An 11,923-nucleotide genomic window follows, 5' to 3' on the forward strand; every position below is an offset into this window, starting at 1 on the left:
CTATTTTCATTGAGTTATTATGATATGAGATTATAAATATGGCATATGATGTATGTTGAGATGTGTGATGGGATCCAGTGTGGTCGAGGTAGTTCCAATACCATGATCACCATGTGATTGTTGCATTCATGCATTATATATGTGCATTAGAATTAGATATAGTCACGGATTGCACCTTGTGGCCGATGGGGATTCCCGTATCGTGCACTTCGGGACTATATTTGGAAATGGACATGTTTTGTGGCCGATGGTGATTCTGGTATCACGTAGTCCATACTCAACTAGTTGTATGCTAGCTAAGCTTGGAAATGGATGCGATGTGGCCGATGGGTGATTCCGGTATTATATTCCATACTAACTATATCATTATGCAAGGCATGTAGAAATTATGGTTAGGTGACATTCCCAATGCTACGTCCCCTTCCCAACAGGGGGTAAGGTGTTGGATAACCCAACAGTGGAATGTTCGATGTATCTTTCTAGAATGCCACTCCTGCAGTATGATGTGATTGTTGCTAGAGGCGAGAAATAGTCTGGCGTGGCCGATGGTGATTCCGGTGCCATGACTGCCAAGGAGGGATTATGAGGGATTTTCTGTGTGACTGATGGTCGTATTCTGGGACCGATAGGCTCTTAATCATGACTAGGGTTTGTATCATTGGGTGACCAATATACGAGTTCTAGGACTAGGGATACAGCCTAATGCGTTGTAGTAGCATGAACCTGACTTAGTTGTATGTTTGGGGGTTTAATAATCAAATGAATTGCATCATTTGCATCATGGACTATGTGTTTAATTATGTAGTCATGACATCATGATATATATATATATATATATATGAATGTGTGTGCATGAACCCCACCCCTCACTGAGCTAGTTGGAAGCTCACCCCACGAATATGTTGCTTTTAGATGATAATGCAGGCACCGTAGTATTGCTAGAGTGTGACTCTACTCCCTCCAGACCAAAGTATGGAGTGACCAACTGGTGGATGCCAGAGGCTGAGGAGCACGACCCGGATTGTGTGTGTGACATCTGTGCCTACTCGGCACCTTAAGAGGCTCGATTGCCCCTTTTTGATATTTTGATACTGAATTGTTATATGGGTATTCTTTCGATTATAGTATGTAAGTCATGAATAGTTGTAAATGACATAACACTGTTAATTGTATATACTATCACTAGATGTTACCCCATCTAACTTATATTCCGCTATATTATATACTCTAATTCCACTGCAATTGTTCTTGTGGTTCGTGTTGTGTGGTTGTGAATGTTAAGGTACTGCTATCAGAGATCCTGGTAGAGGTGTGAGACGGGTAAGCGTCTTACTCACACTGCTAGTATTCCCATAACGGGAAGTGGGGTGTCACATGCACTGTCCCAATTGTATAGATAGCAACCCACAAAACCAATCTAGCTCTCATAGTTGGATTTCTTGCTTAGAGAAGATGGATCCCAATTGGACAGCTCTAAACTCAACGTTCATTAACTGCTGAGACTATTTCTAAGGTCTGAACATGATTACAATATTATGAACAACAACATACTATACCCATTAAGGTCTCTACAACTGGGTTTCCAATTTGAGAATGGAACCCCCATGCTTGCATAGCCTGTTCTCAGCTTTTAGGTAACTGAAGAACAACTTAAAGGGTAGTACATTGTCCTAAAAATATGGATAGCAAGCATATTATATTCAATTCATATGAACAACAGTAAACAATTGTACCCTCTTGTAGGTGAACCCACTTTCAAGTCTTACGTTAGCTAATTGCACACCCATAGCTCTCAATTCAGCTGTAGAGGCCCATAGGGACCACATGGGACCTATAAAATCCATAATTAAAGCATGAAAAACTTACCATCAATCCCAATTTCAGTCCTTGTGATTGAATTTACTCTAATTCTAGGCTTACAGGCAAAAAGCCTTGTCCCTGGGTTACTTAGCCTACCTATTCAGCCCAATTTCGGCTGAAAAAGGCTACAAGGATTATAATTAACCTTCATCTTACCCTATTTAACAACAATTAAGCATGCTAACATACTATATATAGTCCCTATGACTGATTCCAGCTAAATCCCCGGCATGCAGTCCAAGGTTCCCAGTTCTAGGTGTCTGCATGCTTGGGAAACCTTGTTGAACTTTACTTTCTACCCAATTACCCTACTATACGCAAATAAAGGTAGGATTTTTACATTAATTTTGTAGGGACAATAGTAGAGAGGTAGCAGCACCTTATCCCAACTTGGATCAACAAATATTGCCTTCCAATTTCTTGTTTCTTGCTTGTTGCAAACTTTGCACTTCATAGACAGCAACAGAGATGCAGCAGCGACAACTTAGTGCAATAGTAGCCAGTAATAAGGGCAATAGTTGTCATAGCAGCAGCTCCTTAGTTTAGATGCAGTAGGACAACAACATGCACAACAACAGCTTGCATGCTATAATAGGGGTAGTGTAACATCCTGGATCTAGAACCCCTCAGTCTTAAAGGTGGCATTCAGTTGAATAGAACAAAGTTAAAGTTTCCAGAAATAACAATTTTTTACACAGTGGCATTGGTGGGGGACAGGTAAGAGAGATGAAAGGTAGGGGATTTGGCTAGTTATCAGGTGTGAGGAAGGTCCCACACAAGGTGGGATACTATAGATAGAAGAGGGGTTAGCAGGGAAGCCCACAGCAGACAACCAGTGGGATAGCCTCTGACTATGCATGCTGTAATAGGGGTAGTGTAACATCTTGGATCTAGAACCCCTCAGTCTTAAAGGTGGCATTCAGTTGAATAGAATAGAGTTAAAGTTTCCAAAAATAGCAATTTTTTACACAGTGGCATTGGTGGGGGATAAGTAAGAGAGATGAAAGGTAGGGGATTTGGCTGGTTATCAGGTGTGAGGAAGGTCCCACATAAGGTGGGATACCATAGATAGAAGATGGGTTAGCAGGGAAGCCCACAATAGACAACCGATGGGATAGCCCCTGGCTAACCTGCCAGCCAGTTGCAGTGGCAGAATGCCCAGAAATCTAGTTTTTGTCCTGTGGTCCCCACCACTTTGTAGGATTATTTTTCCCCTTCCTACCATGCATTAAGGCATGATGAAGGATTCTAATGCAGTTGGTTTCATGTTGAAACCTATTTTCTATAAAAAGTTATCTAGGTTTAAAAGAGGGAAAATGGGTTTTTCTGAAAGTGCTTTTACCTTTAGCATTATATAAGGAGGAAGGTCGACAGTTTTTCCCTTCCTTTATTGCTGAGAATTCAAAAGAAACAAAGAAGAGAAAGAAGGAAGAAAGGAAGAGGAAGAAGAAGGAAAGAAGGGAAGGGGAGGTCTGTTGTTGTTGCATACGGCTGCTGCTGGTAGTGCTACAGCTGCTGCTGCTGCACACACCTATGTGCAAATATGGTATTGCCTTGCTGCTGCTATATTTAGAAGCTGGGACATGGGATTATACAGCTAGTGATGACCCTCCTACACACTCAACACCTGATGGGAAGGTAAACCCTAACCCTAGACTGAAATAAATTTCCAATAGGGATTACTTAGGGGTAGGGGATAGTATTAAAGTAATTTCCAATGTGGCTACTGCTGCTATGCATATAGGTGCAGTTGGTAGTGCTACAGCTATTGCTGCTGCACACACCTATGTGTAGATATGGTATTGCCTTGCTGCTACTGTATTTAGAAACTGGGACATGGGATTATACAGCTGGTGTTGACCCTCCTACAAACTCAACATCTGATGAGACGGTAAACCCTAACCCTAGGCTGTGAAATTAATTTCCAATAGGGATCGCTTAGGGGTAGGGGATAGTATTAAAGTGAAATTATAGGTTGGGAATTGTATGTGGGGACCCAAAACAGTCTACTATAGCAAAAGCCCCAACTGTAGAGCCCAATTTGGAACCCGAATGATTATTGGGTTGTCCAAGAAACCCTAAAATTTAGGGCTTTTCATAATGAATTGGAATAGGATGAAATTGATGATGGGAATTGCCCACACATGAATTCAGTTTTGCCCTAGGACAGGTGTTATGATTGCCAGTCATTTCCAGGGAACAAAATTGGATTAAAGTGAGACTGAATCAATGGAATACAGTGTATAGAGACCCAACCTAGGTAAGGAAATGGACTAGTAAGGTGTAAGAAGGTGAGTAGAATTGGGTAAAACATATTCTAAAGACTGGAACCTGCCTGGCATAGTTCTACCAAAAGGAGGCAAAGCTGTTGGGCTACAAAGGCCTATTCTACCAGGGGAATCGGCCAACCGGTTGGCCCTTGATAGAATAGGATTGTTAGGAATATTTTCATGTTAATTGGCCCGTGATTTGTGTGCATGTGACCAGACCTGTCCATTAATGACTAAAACATATAAGGGCATAAATTGTGACCTGAATAAGGAAAGAAATTACCATAAAAGGTATGGAGGTGTGGAATGTCAGTACTGCTCTTATTTGTTCCTGAGATCCTATTCAGGTACTTTCATGAGCCCAGGGCAGTACAAACATACCTCGTGAGGTAATGATGAGTTAAGAATTTGGAGGTTCAAGCCAGTAAACCAAGAATGGGCTCCATGGCTATGTAGGTTGATTAGATGACCTACTCAGACCTTGGGAATTAGACTAGAATGCTAACTGGTCAGTTGGTCAACTGAGAAGGAATACTGACTTGAGGTTAGTGCACTCTTAAGCCACTGAGTGTGAATTCTAGTACAGAGATTCAGTTGAAATATAGGAAGGGAAACTCTATAAGTGCTTTTGGAAATAAATTTTATTTAAATGTGAAATTTTGGTAATCTAGGAAACTGAAATGCACATGGTAAGGATATGTGTGATTGGGAATTCAACGAAAGAAAACCAAATCTGCAAAAATCAGATGAGTGGGTGTTTGTTTTGTTTTGCGGAGTGTTTTCTATATGTTTTGGGTTTGCTTACACATGTGGTATGTGATGATCTCTATGTTATGAACTTATTTTATATAAAATTATATAATTTTACATGATGTATGTTTTACCGACTTGGATGTGATCGAGATTTATAGATGGATAGTGTGATAGTGCATGGTAATGGATGTAATATTGACGGTCTGTGGCAAGGTGTGGCCGAGGTTCTTTCTGGTACCATGGACTCAGAGGTCAGTTTTACATCTATGGTCACTGATGGTTGTGATGGATGTCATGATTGTGATGGATACATATAGATGCATATGGTTAGGCTCATATCTCTAGTGCTATAACGTCTTGCCAATAGGGGGTCAGGTATTAGCTAATCTCACTCGGTGGTAAGTCATAGAGGACTACTATGCCCAGATACAACGTATTGTATCTTGAGAGGGCACAACATAGTACGATGTACTATACGCATGGCTGTTAGACAACATGGGGGCCCGATGACGGTGTGGGATATAGGGACCATGTTTGTTAGGGGTTACTATTTAGGGGTTAACTGGGGGACTGAGGCTTTGATCAGGACTAGCTGACTCTTGGTTGCAACTAGCTTGTATCTCTGAGGCCCAATGTACAGGGTAGGCAATACCACCTATGTTGCTTATTACACTTATACCCATGGACTTTGAGACTTAGTAATTAGATGGAAAATTGATAGATTAATAAAATGAATCATGTGAATTGCTGCATTTGAGATAGATGGCAAGATTTTGTGGATTGTGCTGGCATTCATGATTTGTGCATGATGCTTGCATGCTCACCCCTCACTAGTCTGTATAGCTCACCCCTCATTGATATCTATTTTTAGATGTTGGAGCTGGAGCTATGATGAAGTGGTGACAGTTCGGATGTGAAGATGCAATTGCTGGACTCTTGCAGGGATAGCTGATTTATTTTATGTGTACATGATGTATTATGGAAAAATTGATTGTAAGGTTATAAGTTTTCATATTACCTGTGGATTTAATTATGGGACTGTAACTATAATATTTAGTATTACAGTAGTTTGGCTACCACACATACTTATGCTTCCTATAGATCTTATAAGCGTACTTTAATTTGGTAAGTGATCGGTAAGGTATGTTTGGTTACTACACTACATCTGTAATCCTAGGTATTGTCAGGCTGACTGGGTTGAGAATCCAGTGCCATATACGTCAGCCATATTTTGAGCAGGGTGTGACAAGTAGTAGTAGCAGTAGCAGGTAGCATGTAGCATGTAGCAGTAGCAGCCAGCCAGTAACAGCAAAGGCAGCAATTGTAGCCAGTAGTAGCAGCAACCAGCAATAGCCAGCTCCAATCAGCACATCTCCTTCTTCCTCTTCTCTTCTTCTTCTTCTTCTTCTTCTTCTTCTTCTTCTTCTTCTTCTTCTTCTTCTTCTTCTTCTTCTCTTCCTTTCTTTCTTCTTGTTTCTTTTATCTCCTCTCCCTTTCCCAAACGCATGAAGGGTATTTATAGTGGCAATTTCATAAGCCACTAGTGCTTGTTTGGCTCTAAGGACCATTTTCTAGGAATTGAATTAATCTTCAGTACTGGGATGTGGGCCCACCTGATCATCTGCATGTTGGGTGCCACATAACCAGTATGAGATGCCCTTTCAACTCATATAAATGGCCGAAGCATGCCCGAAGGGATGTGGGACCCACATAACATAAATGCAATTTTGCTGCAAACAACACCACCGGTTGGCCTGTGATCAGGTAGGTGACATGTTGGTGACAACAAAAATTGTCCCCCAGCAGTCCCAACCACATAGCCAAAGGTCAGATATGTGTGTGACCTCTATTTCACCATTTTGACCTATTTTCTTCCACCATTTGGCTCAGATGCACAGGCAGTTGACATGCCCTCTGTGCAACCTAACTAGCTAATTGGACAGCCCAGTGACCCACAATGTCTGCTATGTCTAGACACCTATGGCTTATAGTTGAATTTTGATACAAAGTATAACATTTGTATCATTGGGTGATCAATGTGTGATTTCAGGGACCAAGGATACTACCTAATGTGTTGTAGTAGCATAATATTCCAGACTTAGTTGTTTGCTAGGTGGATAATAAAATGAACTGCATCATGCACCGCATCGTGGACTATATGTGTTCACCTATTTTTTCTTGCGTATTCCCTATCCCTCACTGAGCTTAGTGAAGCTCACACCACATGTGTGTTCCTTTTTAGATGATGATGCAAGTATAGTCGTAACGATGAGCAGTGACACTTCGTCCTCTATGGCCGAGTACGGTAGAGACTAGTGGACTCTAGAGGCCAAGGAGCATGACGGGGTTGTGCTTGTGACACCTATGTTTATAGTGCACCATGAGCGGGGATTGATGCTACCCATTGTCATTTTGTGTATATTTGGATATTATACTTGTGAATTATAATGAAATAAGTTTTGATGTGTAATTGAAGAGATAAACTTGGTTACGTAATTAACTATCACTTTTAGATTCCCATTACAAAGGATTATAATTTACCTTATTATTTTGTTGCATTTGACTTAGTATGATTTTGGTTTTGGATTATGAGTTAAGGAACAACTTCAAAGATCCTGACAAGTTTTGTAGGATGATGGTAAGCATCCTAGTCACATCTCTGGTGTCCTAATGGAGGGTGGGGTGTGACATTTTTTCCATATATCATTTGTATCCATATTTTTTGGCTTTTTAATGCTTTCTTTCACATGTGGCCAATTCCATTTACTTTGAATCTTAATATATCTAGTAAGGCCTTATTTGTTTCATAGGGAAAAAAGGATGGGGTAATTAAGGGGTGGGTGAAACGCATATTTTTGAGTCCTTCAAATAATTAAATAATCAATTTACACTTTTTTCTCTTTTTTTTTTTTCTTCTTCTTCTACTTCTTAACAGAGACAACCGACACTTAGAGAGGCATGGGGTGTTGGGGTCAGGTGAGGGTGTGGGGCATACGGTTGGGACAGAAGGTGTGGAGTGAGTCTTTGCTAGGGTTTTAACGTCTTCTTCTTTTGCAATACTGCCGCTGTCCACCGCTGCAACCATTGATTCATTGTTTTGTTCACCGGATGTATGAATCGTAAGATAGCGTCAGTGGCTAGTCGTGGATGTCGCCTAATCGAACATTGTTTACAGTTTCCCTCACTTCACTGCAACATCCTACCCAAAAGCTTTTGACTTTGGAATGGGATGGGCCGACGGCTAGAAAATATCCACGTAAGCCAACAGCCCTCTGAAATTATGTAATGTTTGTTCTTCCATTTTCCTACCTTAGCAATTGAACAAACTTGGTTTTTGGAAAAAAGTGGAATACTTCTCATAATTCCCACCTCTTTTGACCTTTTTTCCACTTTTGTCCATCAAACAAGCTAGGCCTAAGTAAGTAGGGTCTATGGGTTCCCGTGAAAGCTAGTCGAGCCACTAATGTTTGAAATCACAACAAACACCGAAAGAATAAAAGCCACCCATTTATGTTTGTGGGTCTTGATGTATCTTCATTGTTAGAACTTTGAATAGTTAAGATCTTGTGTGTCAATGGAGACTCAACTAACATAGGTGTACTTGCTCATCTCTATGCTCACACCGGTGGTGGTTTTTTTAGAAACTTCACTTACACCCCAAATTTAAGAGTTTCTTCTGGAGACTTGCACATGGAGGGATACCTACTAAAGATATCCTATGCAAATGGATGGATGTTGATCCAATCTGTGCATTTTTCCACAGTCAATCTAAGTTGTTGTGGCATACATTCCTATCCTGTGACTTTATCAAGAGAATGGGTTTGAGAGCTGAGAACTTTTCTGCAACCACCTTCAATAATTTGATTATGTATTTCTTTAATTCAAATACTATACCTGATAATTATAATTCCACTATCTTCCCTAATTTTATCACTATCTGCTATGGATCAACTGCTCTCGGCTTGGAGAGGCTCATGCTTGATCTCAACGCCCTTACGAGGTAGTGGGTCCGATGGAGGAAGGGCCATGAGAACAAACTTTATCTGGAAACATAGAAATAATATTATTAAAAAAAAAATAAAAATAAATAAACCTTACACTTACTTAATTCTATCACCTGCAAACCGCTGGTTAATTTTGTAAAGTATACCAAGAGAACAACAGGTGATATCTCCCCCTCTCAACTCTACTATCCCAGACTATCCCATTTTAATCCATGCAACCATGTCTGATACTTTCAATAACAAATCGGGTTGGGCTTATTGCATGATCATCCGTGAAAAATGTGTCCCATTGTCTACTAGTTATGTTTTGACAGGAGAAACTTTTGAGACAAGCGCGAGGCCATTATATCTTGGACTAATGCAAGCAAGACTGGAGGGATAGAGCATTGGAGAAATTTGGAGCAATGCTAATGATATAGCAAAGCTCATTTCTAGAAGTAGTACCGCAACATGGCCTTTGAGCATACCTTCTTTGTTTTTGAATATATTACCTCTAACACCTTTTTGGCTCAGGGCTACCAATGATGTGGTATTTCTCATAGTTTGTCTAGTCTATGAGGCCATGAACAATCTCCTACCTAAACATTGATGTGTTAAGTTTGTTAGCTTAATTCTCTTTTTATTTCTCATAAAAAAAAAAAAAAAGGAGACTCAACCTCGTTCTATTCTGTTTTCCTTTATTTTTCTTGTAGTTTCGATTTGGAAGCTCATCATATAGTTGCTAGCAAAGATTTAGTTCTCCATATTGATCTCCGTATTGGTTTGATATGATACAGATTTGGGATCGATTGTATCAGTCTAAATCAATCGATATTACCTTTATTTTTCATAAAAATTACACTTTTATTACAATTTTACCTTTGATACCGATATGATATCCAATTCCAGATTGACTAGGTGTGAAATCAATCTTAACCGATACTAATACAATACTACCGATCCATTACCAATACCTAAAACCATAGTTGTTAGAGCTTCAAACCTTTTCCTTTCTCTTGTATGGTGGTTAGCCTCCTCGCCTTTTTTCCCTTCTGTAATTCCTTCTTCGTAATATACTTTTCTCCATAGAGTTATTAATAAATTAAAATTATGGTAGTTGTTAAATATATCTAATCTATTACATGGCATAACTAGGTGCCCTCCAACCTTATTTTATAGAAATAGGGCCCTCCTACCATCTTGCATGAAGGTGCCTATCTGAAAATATCGCTGAATAAAAGAAAATAAACATTTTTTTTTTAATTTTTTGGTGAAGAAAGAAAATAAACATCACATCATTGAGAGACCCTCTAGGGAAGCAAAGTCTACCGACAATCTTAGGTTTACACTTGCATTATTAGTGGTACATTTTTTAATATCAATATTATGCTAATCAAATAAATAATATTTATCATTACCAAAAAAAAAAAAATATATATATATATATATATATATATTTATATTATTATCCACCGACACTCTTAAGTTTACACTTGCATTATTTCTGGAACCTTTTTTAAAATCAATATCGTAACCAATATCGATAATATTTATTTATTTCCATATAGATTCGCTGAGCTAACAACGTAGAGCACCGAAGACCTTGAAATTCAATCCTGGTCTTCCACGGACAACTCTTTCTCTCTCACTCCAGCATGTTCCGTATTTTAAAGTTAAAATAGGGAAGGTGCTCCAACCTGTCCAACTGTCCTCAAGAAGACCCATTATAAATAGCAGAAGAAATGTTGAAAGAGGCTATTCGGACAAGTTATTTCCTGAGTGAACTCGTTAATGGGACATATTCTCTTGCCGACATTAAGGACAAAAGTGAACCAAATGGTCCAAGTGGAAAGGCTTTATAAAACTTGGAAAAAAGACGCATGCACAGTTCCTTTGCAGATCTTAATATACCCTACTTCTCACGTAATTAACAGTAACGATTACACTCATGGTTTTAGTCCACGGTATCAATATAGATACCAATTATCTCAAAAACCGATATAGTAACGAAATGGATTAAAATCGGAATGTCTATATAACATAGAAATACCTTCGAGTTTTTGACTTTTTACCCCTGATATATGCCCGTTTAACCTGAAAGGATATTAGTCAGGTACTGGGATCAGAGACATACCAAACCAATTAAGTGGATTGGATACTGATACTTAGAACCATGATTACATTGTCATTTTCTTCCCTATTCAGATCATGTGGGCTTACATTTGTAGACTTTATATAGATTATGCTATTTCCATACCCTTAGTGGAGTATAGATTCCTTTTTACAATGGCATATCCTGAAACCCACACCTCATAAAATTTACGGGAGAAAGAATGACATCATGAAACCCTGTCTTCCAATGGAAGGGTCCACATAGATATTGACTAGAGAACAAATAGGGATAGAAAAATGAACCCTGTGAGAGGACATAGGGAATATGATCAATTACAGTTCTTTATCCCTTGATATTTTTCCCTTGATTTATGTATGGATTGGAAAAAAATGACTTTGTCATTGCCGTATCAGACACAAAGGGAAAGGGAACAAAATGACAACTCCACTCCTTATAAAAGCAAAAATATTCATCCTATTAATGCTTTTATGTATGCTCCCATTGGTTCCCCACGCTTCCCATATTCTAGGTAGGGATTACCATATGATAACTAAATTTTCTGGTATTCTTAAAAAAAAAATAAAAAAAAATAAAAATAAAATAAAATAAAATAAAATAAAATAAAATAAAAGAGTAAAATGATGTAGGGAGAATGTGAGGGGTGTAATACAGAAGAAATTCGTTTGTGGTGCCCCCATCAAGCGCCACATGGAAAACCCTCAAATTGAATAGGAATTCCAGTTCAGGAACAACCCGCCCTAGCGGTTGTTCCTTCCGAGTCAATCCTTGTTTCTTCCGAGTCATTTCGGTCGAGAAAATGGAAAGGAAGCAAAAATTAGGGGAAAATGGGTCAAATCGGCCAAGTTGGTGAAGAGATGTAAAATAGTGGGCGAACGAAAAGTGAATAAAGGTGAGATGAGATGCCATTGTTTTGGTGAGTGAGA

General features: G+C 39.1%; 1 long non-coding RNA gene across 1 annotated transcript in view; it reads left to right on the top strand.

Moving 5' to 3' along the window:
- Positions 1 to 6,006, top strand: part of LOC122092641 — a 39,333-nt gene extending 33,327 nt beyond the window's left edge. The window contains exon 5 of the long non-coding RNA XR_006144246.1: positions 5,755 to 6,006. This is a non-coding gene — a long non-coding RNA (uncharacterized LOC122092641). The remainder of the gene's footprint in view (positions 1 to 5,754) is intronic.
- The last annotated feature ends 5,917 nt before the right edge of the window (positions 6,007 to 11,923 follow it).

This window comes from Macadamia integrifolia, chromosome 11 (assembly GCF_013358625.1).
Source record: "Macadamia integrifolia cultivar HAES 741 chromosome 11, SCU_Mint_v3, whole genome shotgun sequence".
Taxonomy (NCBI): domain Eukaryota; kingdom Viridiplantae; phylum Streptophyta; class Magnoliopsida; order Proteales; family Proteaceae; genus Macadamia; species Macadamia integrifolia.